We start from the raw sequence: 11676 nt of genomic DNA, 5'->3' as shown, positions 1-11676 counted from the left end.
CCTTATAAATTTCTTTATACATTTTCCCAGCCTCAGGTATTCTGCTATAGCAGCAGAGGACAAACTGAGACAGCCTCCCTCTTTGTTGCACAAATACATACTGTCCAGCTCTAACTTTGGAAAATCACTACTCTTCTCTTTACATTCAGTCACCTTTGAAAGTTCTTAAGTTTTCAGCCAAACTGTAGAATACTCAGAATCTCTTGACACAGAGAAAACAGTCCTGTATATTTGCTAAAAGGCTTCTTGACATGCATTACTAGCTAAGTTTTGCACTGGTCTCAGAGATACCAAGCTGCTTTGTCCTCAGACTGCAAATTCTCTTGTTTTCTTTTGGGACTTTCTTAAAAATCGTAGCCTGTCTCCTATTAAAAAATGTATACCCTAGACTAAAAGATACCTTATTTGATATATTTATTTTATGGTAATGACATAGTATTTCAAAGATATTAAAAATGAATATAAGAAATACCCAACAACATTATTACTCTGAAATAACACCAACATTTTATTTTGGTCTGTTAATATTTTTCTTCAATTTTTTTAAACTGAGCATCTATGGAAAAGGTGAGAGAATAATGAAACAAACAGAATATTAAAATGTATATCTGTGTGCCGATTGTACATTTTGTGACTTTTGCTTTATCTCTCTCTACATATTTTGCCCTCAATTTCTGAAGCATTTTATCCTTAATAATAAAATGAGTCTCCTAAAAAATTGACATTATCTTATATAACCACAAATGTCACTATTACGCTCAAAACATTAGCATTCATATAGCATTGTCATCTAGTACATACTTCACATTCAGATTTCTCCAGTTGTCTCAGCATGTCCCTTGGTTTTGATTCACTTTTCCTCTAGAACAAAATCAAAGATCACGTATTTCATGAGGTTAGCAGTTCTCCTTAGTTACTTTTAAATTATACATCTCTTCCACACACTTGTTTTATTTTCTGTTTCTCATGACTATAAGTTTTTGAAGTGTCCAGGTCAGCTTAGTTGTAAAATGACCCACAACAAGAATTTCTATACTATTAGAGGTGAGTTACTTGGCAAATATACACCATAGATGATGTGTATTTCCTATTGCATCTGGTCAATCACAAGAATGTGGAATGTCATTTTTATGCAGTTTTGTCAATGTATATTTGAGGTAACTGACACCACATCTCTTCATTTTTAATATGCCTTTACCCTCTGTAACTGAGTAGTAATCCGTGGAGTGATGCATTGGAAAAATGTACATATCCTGTTCCAGTCCCAAAAGCATATATAAAACATGGTTAAAAATTCCTTAAATCTGGATAAAGTCAGCAATATCCAGGTACAGAAAGCTCAGAGGTTGCCAGTTAAATTCAATCCAAAAAGTAGTTCCCTAAGACACAATATGTATTAGCTCGTTTTCACGCTGCTGATAAAGACATACCAGAGACTGAGAAGAAAAAGAGGCTTGATGGACTTACAGTTCCAAATGGCTGAGGAAGCCTTACAATCATGGCAGAAGACAAGGAGGAGCAAGTCATGTCTTACTTGGATGGCAACGGGAAAAGAGAGAGCTTGTGCAGGGAAACTCCAATTTTAAAACCATCGGATCTAAATGAGACTCATTTAGTATCACGAGACAGCAGGAAAGACCCGGCCCCCATAGTTCAATCACCTCCCCACAGGGTTCATCCCACAACATGTGGGAACTGTGCGAGATACAATTCAAGATGAGATTTGGGTTGGGACACAGCCAAACCATATCACAATGTAATCAAATTATCAAAAATCAAAGACAAAGAATACTGAAAGCAGCAAGCAATAAGAAACATATCACATTCAAGGGATCCCCAATACAGCCTTCAGCAGATTTCTCAGCAGAAACCGAATGGGGCAGGAGAGAGTAGAGTAGTATAATTCAAAGTAATGAAATTTAAAAAAAAACAAAACTGGTAGTTCTGGCATCTACTGATGGTCTTTGTCTATAATTATGTTGATAGTTACATTGACTGCATATTTAGATATATCAATTAGCATTACTTGGTAATGAAAAGATGCTCACCTAAAAATTCTTATTATTGTAGCCTCATAGATTTTTAAAACTTTGATTTCTGCCAAAAGGTGTTCTAGCACTTTCCCTGCCCCAGTTATGAAAGAAATCATTTATGCTTTGTTCCTTTTAGGGGGAATAACATTTAGAAATAAAATACTGTGCCTATTGCTATTGGGAACACAAAGAACAAATAAAGCAATTAGTCAATTTACTTTGTATTGTTTCTTAGACCCTTCCTTAGATAGAGTTAGGAAATACACAATCTTTAAAACCACAAGTTCATATTAATACCTCCAATTCAAATCAGCACCACAGATGTCTTCCTTATCTTATCTTATTTCTTATTTATATCTCTCTTTGCTTTGTGAGAATGCTGGTTCCAAATAATATCAACACATTTCCTCATTTTCTCTCTTCTATGGTATATTAAAAGTGTTTAAGAAGTACTGTACTAAAAACACTACCAACTACAAACCTCCCAAATGAAGTTCAAACTCGATTTCTTTTAGCATTGTCACAGTACACCAACAGAATTCTAAAGTCAAGAGAGACCCCAAAAAAGCCAATCAGACAAAAAAATTTCCTCCAAAGAAGGTGTGCAAATTGCTCATAGGCATAAGAAAAGGCACTTAACATTTTTAGTCATTAGAGAAATGCAAATCACAACCACAGTGAGATATCATTCACACTGACTAGGATGGCTATACAAAATAGTAATCATCATCATAATAGTGTTTTTGTAAAGAAAAACAAGAAGTAAGTTCTGGTAATTCTATGAAGAAACTTGACATTGCTGGTAGGAATCTAAAATTGTGCAGCTGCAACAAGAAAACGATTTTGGTAGTTACTTAAAAAGAGAAACATAGAATTACCAAAGGACCCAGAAGTTTCACTCCTAGGTATATACCCAAAAGAATTGAAAATAGGGAATGAAACAGATATTTTCAAGCTAATATTCGTTGCACCATTATTCCCAATATCTACCAGGTGGAAACAACCCAAATGTTAATCAATCAATGAATGGATAAACAAATGTGGTATATACATACAACAAAATATTATTGAGAAATGAAAAGGAATGAAGTTTTGATAAATGCTACAATATGAATACACTTTGAAAGCATTAATCTTAGTGAAAGAAACAAGACACAGAAGGACAAACAGTGTATGGTTTCACATAAATAATCTACAATAGGCAAATTCATTCAGAAAGAAATTAGATTAGAGGTTAGGAGAAAGAGGGAGAATGTGAAGTTATTCTTTAGTGGGTATTGAGTTTCTGTTTGAGTTAATGAAAAAAAATTTGGAAACAGATAATGGTGACAGTTTCACAACATAGTGAATGTACTTAATGCTGCTGAGCTGTAAAATTTAAAAATAAAGTGTCAATATTATATATTACACATATTTCACCCCCCACCCACCCTTTTTGTTTTGAAATGGAGTCTCACTCCATCACCCAGGCTGGAGTGCAGTAACATAATCTCAGTTCACTGCAACCTGTGCCTCTGGGTTCAAGTGATTCTCCTGCCTCAGCCTCCCAAGTAGCTGGGATTACAGGTGTGAGCCACCGTGCCCGGGCCAATTTTTTAAAAGTTTTTTTTAAAAAAAACTACCTTTACCATCGGAAAAATAAATACTTAAAGTTGAGTTCTCCATGATTGAACCTAAAGACAAGAAAAGGAACCCAAATGATTTATATACACTGATAATTTCTCAAGAAATGCTACTAGTCACAATACATCCTACAGTGGGTTTTCTGATGTAGTTGTCATTATCTCTTGTAATGGATATTTAAGCAGTTTTCATCAGTCCAAATGTCTACTCAAATTTAGGACTGTTACTCCTTTGAAAAGTTTCCGATCTAGTAATTTTTGAATCATAACTTATTATTTCAGGTTGCTATATTCTGATTATAAGTAAGGTTGAAAAGTTATTCTTATGTTTAGTGGTAACTTATGTTCACTTGTGTGAATTGCCTATTCAGCTTCAGTATTGCCATTTTTATTGGGCTGTCTTCTTATTAATAAGAATGTTTTACTCATTTACATACTAACTGTATTAGAAAAGGACACCTATGCTACACAAAAATAATAATAAAACAAATCCTAAAATCTCAGTGGCTGAACTCTATCAAGTCTGACCTCTCATGACCACAAAACCCAGTGGGGCATGAACAGCTTTTTTCCATGGCTGTCCACCAAATTATGACCAAGGGAGCCAAGATGCTTCCAGTTTATAATCTGTGCCATGAAGCTCCCAAATTCATCCACACATGGCAAAAGAGAGTTGACGAGTGTCTGTGCAGAAAAGAGTTGACAGCAGGCTTGAGACTGCCTGCTTGCAAGATTGGACTTTAGCTGATCTTTAGCAACTTGGCTGATGAGCGGTGCCCTGCACTGACAAAGTTTCCCCTAACTGAGAGGAGCAGCTCATTGTACCTAGACTGGTGTTGCAAACAGTATTGTACTGAACACCAGATTTCCTTCTGGAGTCTGAATTTTTGGTTAATGCTAGGCAGTATGTGCTTGTGACCAGCCTCGTCTAAAATCTCATGAGTGCTGAGTCTCTGATGGACTCACATGGCAGAAACACTGCACATGTGTTAATGCATTTTTGCTACTGAGTGAAGCGAGAACGCTGTGTGACTCACCTGGGAGGAAGAGAGCATAAGAATGCCTGAGTTTGGATTCTTCCAGATTCCACCTGTGTGTTTTCTCCATATGATCTGCTGCTGACGACTTACTATGACATGTTAAAAAATCTTAACATGTGACTACAGCTCTGTGCTATATGCCAAATCTCTAAACACGGGAGTACGCTTAGGGACCCTCAGCACAGAGCTATAGGATAATTTTAAGGGCAAGACTTGAAATTGGGCTAGTATTATTTTTACTCACCTCCCACTATTCAGAACCTGGTGACATGCTCCCAGCCCTCCAAGTGCAAGTGAGGCCAGGAAGCATTGAGGAGCCATGGGCGAGCCTGACTCTTTATCACACTGGTTTTTCATCATCTGCATGCATTCCTCATTTTTTTCCCAAGCTGTGGCTTAACATTTCATTTCTTATGCTATGTTTTGGTGTACAAAAGTTTAGTTTAATGCAACTGGAGTTACAATTTTTTTTTTTTTTTTTTAAGACGGAGTTTTGTTCTTGTTGCCCAGGCTGGAGTGCAATGGCGCGATCTCGGCTCACTGCAACCTCCGCCTCCCAGGTTCAAGCGATTCTCCCACCTCATCCTCCCAAGTATGTGGGATTACAGGCATGCACCACCACACCCAGCTGATTTTCTGTTTTTAGTAGAGATGGGGTTTCTCCATGTTGGTCAGGCTGGTCTCGAACTCCCAACCTCAAGTGATCTGCCAGCCTCAGCCTCCCAAAGTGCTGGGATTACAGGCATGAGCCACCGTCCTGGTCTCAAATATTTTTATGGCTTGTAGTTTTCTTGTGTGTCATCTAAAAAACTAATTCCTCCAATGAGTGCTAAAAATATATTTCTTAATTTTTTTCTCCTAAAATGTGTTTTGCTTTTTATAGTTAAGAGTAAATGTACCTGAAATAGACTTTTATGTAAGGAATGAAGTAGAGGCCTGGGAATAAGTTGGAGGCACATATGCTCAGTGAAGTAGAAATAATCTATTATTCATAAACAATCCTCAGGGTGGAAAACAACACTACACCTACGAAGCTGTAACTGAATGTAGGGGAGTGTGGCTAGAGTAGAAAGCCAGGGGAAACTTAATGCAAAATGATGATGGAGGCTGGGCGCGGTGGCTCACGCCTGTAATCCCAGCACTTTGGGAGACCGAGGCGGGTGGATCACGAGGTCAGGAGATCGAGACCATCCTGGCTAACACTGTGAAACCCCGTCTCTACTAAAAATTCAAAAAATTAGCCGGACACGGTGGTGAGCGCCTGTAGTCCCAGCTACTCGGGAGGCTGAGGCAGGAAAATGGCGTGAAACCGGGAGGCAGAGCTTGCAGTGAGCCGAGATCACGCCACTGCACTCCAGCCTGGGCAACAGAGCAAGACTCCATCTCAAAAAAAAAAAAAACAAAACAAAATGATGATGGAGAGGCAGGTGAAGGGCCAATGATAGATGACCCTGTAGGGCTATTGCCCTTAGAAGAAGGGCAGCCGGGAGCAGAGACCGCATGGGGGAAGGTTTTTGTCTGTGAGTTGAAGGGTAGTAGAGATAAGGTTTACATGAAGAAGCCACTGACCCCATAAGGGAGAGAAGAATATGTTGGCTTTGAAATTATGAAGGGAATTAGGAATATCAACAAAATATCTCTTCCATTCTGCAAGCAGAAAAAGAGAGCTTCAGAAGACAGACCCAGCAAGGTTAGGGTGTTGGGGCAAACTCCAGATGGTCCGAGACAGGGGTAGGAATAGAGCTGCAGCACTGAGGGTCATATGGCCCCTGCTCTAAGACCCCCCCCTCCCCATGGCTGGGCAGGACTCTGTGACTCCTATGGGGGCCGAGACGTCCCAGGGTGGGGCCCAGACTTGCGTGCACAGGCAACCTCAGTTTTTCTAACTGCCCTTTACTTGCAGAGAGGAGGCAGCTGTGCTGCACTGTGGACTCACTGCTGGCGCAGAAATACACAGATGTCTGGGAGCGGGTAGCTGACTCCAGAGTGAGGGGGAAATTCTCTGTCTTGGATCTGGAGACAATGTAGCCATCGGGGACTTCTCCTTTATCTGTGATACCAGTGGCTGTTGAGTAATAGATCAGCCTCAGCCCATGTCCCAGGTCTTGTCGATACCAGAACATATAGCTGTGGCTCCAAGTCTGGTGACACGTCAAGGTCACCTGCCTTCCTGTCTCTGTGACTTTGTATCTCGGGCTCTGGGTGATTCCAGCATCCCTGTGTCCTGTAATAGAGAACAACAGACACTGATGCTGTCATCCCAACAGAAAAGCTTGCATTGAGGCCTTGGGAATTCCAGGGAAGGAGGCCCTCCTGTGACCAGCCCTCACCTGCCCACAGCAGACAAAGGGCCACATAGAAGAAGAGCCTGGTGCCCATTTCAGCTCCAGCACAGGATCTTGTGTCTCCCAGCCCTGCTGTGGGCAAATTGAAGTTGAGCTCTCAGTGACTTGATGATGTCACTGTCCCTGCTAAATGCTTGAACCTCAGAGCTAACCTGCCACATCTATACTCTTCCCCACAAGAACAAATCATTTATTATAGAGATACTTGAGAAGCTTAGATTGGGAAAAATTTTTGAAAGGAATCTTAAAATTTGCAATCTCCTTCCCTGATTTTAGTAGGGGAATTTGTTCTTCTATGCGTATTTTACTCCCATTATGCTAAATTCTTCATTTGAATGCTGCTTTAACATTTATGAATATTTATGTAGTCTAAAGAACATTGTCATAGCAGTCCTGGTGCCTTTTATGACTTCTCTGTACAAAATTCAACTCCAAGTTGAATTATTTTCCACTTTGTTTAACCTCTGGATATTTGTATTTCAGCCTACAGAGATACCCTTGGTTAAAAGAGTCAACTGACATCCAGAAAGGTTTCAAAGTTGTGGATTCAAGGTCTTTAACATTTGAAGTCTTGTTTCAAACTGTAGCACCTCATTGCACCTGATGGGATCCTCACCATCCAAGCTCAGGCTGCGGTGTGTTCTCATGAGGATGATTTTTCCCTTTGCTTCAGGTGAAGCCACAAACACTGCACCACCTAAGTCCCATAAGTGACTGTACTTCCTGTGAAGAAAAGAGGAGGCTCATTAAGAATGTGGATGAAATGTTCACCCAGAAATACACCTATCTGGAGTCTCTAGGGTCACAGGGAAATGTTCTATTTCCATTCAGAAGATCTTGTATTCACCAAATGGGAGAAGATTGGAGGATGTGTAAACGTTCTTTGGCACCAAACTTACATCCAGTCAATAGCACTGCTATTGTTATTTCAGACACAATAGATTATCTATTGCACATCTTGATGCAACCTGGATGGGTAATTCCCACAATCATGCTCCAGTGAGAGAGGACACAGAATCAGAAGTGGAGACAGGGAGGAGGCCCATGAGCACCCCCACGGGAGGCCGTGGTTGGGGCCCGACAAGCCCAGGAAGGACTTTCCCATCTATGCCCAGAACTCACCTGGTCGGAGACAAAGAGCCACACAGCAAAGGAGACAATCCTCATAGTTGGGCCAGGGCAGGAAAAAAAGAAAAAAAAAAGCTTTCTAGTGCAGGATTTTCTTTTCTGGGGTAGGGCACATAGAATCCCAGAATGCTAAATATCCTTCCCTAAATGAGGTGTGAGCTACCAATAATGTCAGTAGTTTCAACAGCCTCTAACTTCTCTGGGGAGATAAGCATCTACAAGGAATATATCCTTTTACTTTTTAATTCATTCATTATTGAGTGTAATAAGTTAAAACAATTTTTTGGAAGTGTCTACCTCAACTTGAAGCTTTATCTGGTTTCTGTGCTGGTGTTTCCCAAGAACCTGGAGAGTATTTATGCAGTTGCCGTGAAGTCAATGAAGAATAACCTCAGGCCTTCTCACTCACACAGGACCTTTCCAACACTTTGTCATTTTGCATTCTCCTTTGCAAGGAGCTCCTTAACATTGTATCAGCTTTGTGCCCCACAAAACTTGAATCTACTCTGCACCTATAGCTCATTAAAGATTCGTTGAATGAAAGAAAAATGGAATGAATGATTACCTGGGTCCAGGGAAACTCTGCTTCTGTAAAGAGAACCCAAGTCTATTCAGTTCAAATTGGGTTCAGAGCTTTAAGGGAACAGAAAGCCATCCTGAGGCTGCTGAGAATTCAGAAATAATTCCAAATGAACCTGGAAGAGATTAGTTTATATATGTCATCAAAAGACTTTTTAAACGAATGGGTAGCGGTATGAGTAAAAGAAAAACAAAGGTCTCCTTCAAAGGCAAGGGTCTTTGGATGGTGGCTTCATTCCATCACTTCCACAGTATAGGCTGTCCCTGAAGACAAAGTCTGTGATGGGGACTTAGGTGCATGTAGATTATTTGGGAAATGATTCCAGGAAGAAGAATTAGGAAAGAAACATAAAATAGGGAAGGAAGAAGCCAGGATAAAAGTGCAATATTGAGTTTGTGTTGGAGCAACAGGAGATAGAATCCATCAGAGCCTCTCAGGAGCACATAGAATGCTGTCTGAAGTTTCTGCATGAATGGGCAGGCTGGAGCATTAGTCCTCAGTCTCAGCAGGAGCATCAGGACCTCTGGCTGTCTTTGAGTACAGGCCAGGTGGGCTCAGATAATATCATGGAAGAGCCCTGGGGAGGAAGCAGAGAGACTCCCAGCATGCACCTGTGGAAGGGCACTGCCAGATCGAGGCGAATGGGGACTTGCACATAACTGTCCACTACAGCAAGCCTGAAATCAGAGGTGGGCAGGGAGCATGTCATGGAAGGCACTAGAGGCTCCTCTTCTTCCTAATAAAACCGCCCATTCTTCTATCAGCTCTCTTGTGGGATTGCTGACTGCTCTGAATTCACAGTTTTCTAGGACCATCATACCTTCTTGCATATCAGACTCAGTATCAACCAGGAAGTGCTGTAAGGGGCAACATTTTTACTTTCCCTGAAGACACAACCATTTATGTTAGTTTTACCTAATTATCAGACTACTATCTTTGCATTTTAGATGACTTTGTGTCTTATTAAACAATAATAAAATTAACTAATGAATAGCAATTATTTGTGTCTTTTCCCTCATGGTAAATTACATCAGGTACTGGAAGACTGCACTTTCCTTAAACAACATCTTGTTTCCTTGCTGTGCAGCTGAGAAACCTCCCTCCTCACACAGCCTCCATAAAAGCAATCACATGGCCTCACCCATAGAACTGCTATAGTGGAGAAAACTGAACCTCGATTTTTGTCACAATGAAAGATGAAAAGATGTTTTACCTGGAAGTCATATCCTCCTTGGACTTGTCAGTGGAGGGGCTACAATGATGACATATGCGGCATAATCTTCCCTTCCTGCTAATGGGGACCTGGAAACGGAAGGCCAGGTGAGAGGGGAAATCTGCAGAGTGGGAACAGCGGATAGAGGTGTTGGAGGAACAGGCTTCAGCCAGTTATCTTTTATTTTAATTCACTATTTATTGATGTATATTAGATGTACATATTTTTTAGGTAGACGTGATCATTGATACATTTGTATAATCAAATCATGGTCATTGGGATAGGCACTATCTTAAATATTTATATTTTCTTTAGACTAGGAATATTTGAATACTCTCTTCTCACTATTTTGAAATGCATAATTGGTTGATGTTAAATACAGTCACCTTACTACTGATCTATCCAACGCCAGGTCTGGTTTCTTCCATCTAAGTGTATGTGAGACCCAGGAAAGCTGCTTCAGTCAAATGTATAAACAGGTAAGATAATACATATTTTGAATGATTTCTGTCAGAATTAAAACAGATCACATAAAGAAGCAGCAGAGGGGTTGGGCACAGTGGCTCACACTTGTAATCCCAGCACTTTGGGAGGCCGAGGCAGGTAGACTGCTTGAAGTCAAAAGTTTGAGACCAGCCTGGCCAACATGGTGAAACCCCATCTTTATTAAAAATACAAAAAATTAGCCAGGCGTTGTGGTGGGTGCCTGTAATCCCAGCTACTTAGAAGGCTGAGACAGGAGAATCGCTTGAACCCAGGAGGCAGAGGCTGCAGTGAGCTGAGATCAAGTCACTGTACTCCAGCCCGGGTGACAGAGCAAAGCAAGACTCCCTCAAAAAAAAAAAAAAAAAGGAAGAAGCAGAGAGTGCGTGGGAAAGGCTGCCACCAGATCCTGAGACTCAGTCAGGGCAGGAATATTTCTGGCATTTCCATAGGAAACTGGCCTTTCCAGTTACTGGCCCTGCAGGACACTGTGAGCTCACTGCATCGTTAGGCAGGCCTCAGGCTCTGCTATTCCATGTTCCATTCCTGGTCTGTGGGGCCCCTAAATGAAAGCTGGGGCAGGTGCAGCACGGTGCCTACATGCTCACAACAAGCCCTACTTTCCTATGCCTGCCCACCCTGTCCCTGCCCTGAGAAGCATTCCCCAGCCCTTGACACCCCAGCCTCAGCACCCTCCACTGCCCATACAGACAGAGACACACTTCTTCCTTGGGGCAAATTGAGGCCTTTGGCACCCCTACCCTTCTCTGGCAGTGTTTAACTCAGGATCCACTCTGAACTCAAATTGCCCCGCTGATGCCAGCAGACATCTCTGGCTGAAGCCAGAGAGGAGGGCTTCCCTTCAGCCCTCCTCTCCTGGGTCACCCTCCCACCGCTCTCCAAGGTTCCCCGCAGCATTGTGGAGCCACAGCGCCTCCACGTGGCCAACTGTCCACAGTCTCATGGATGCACACTTTCCGACCTGATGTGCTCAAGATTGTCCAAAGGAGAAACAGGGATTCCCGCATCTCCGCTGCTACAAACCCTACCCTCTCACACACACAACCTCAATGCTTTCCCAAGCAGGCCAATTTAGGGTTGATCTTCAAATCCACCCTTAGCCAGTGGAGACAAAAGGGTGCATTAACCAATATTTTGATTGCTAATAAATGTTACATAATTGCAATTCATATGATAAGATGAAAGAGAGAACCCTGAATAACACAGGGCAT

This window comes from Pongo pygmaeus, chromosome 6 (genome assembly GCF_028885625.2).
Source record: "Pongo pygmaeus isolate AG05252 chromosome 6, NHGRI_mPonPyg2-v2.0_pri, whole genome shotgun sequence".
NCBI classification, from domain to species: domain Eukaryota; kingdom Metazoa; phylum Chordata; class Mammalia; order Primates; family Hominidae; genus Pongo; species Pongo pygmaeus.
This window is presented reverse-complemented; position numbering follows the sequence as displayed.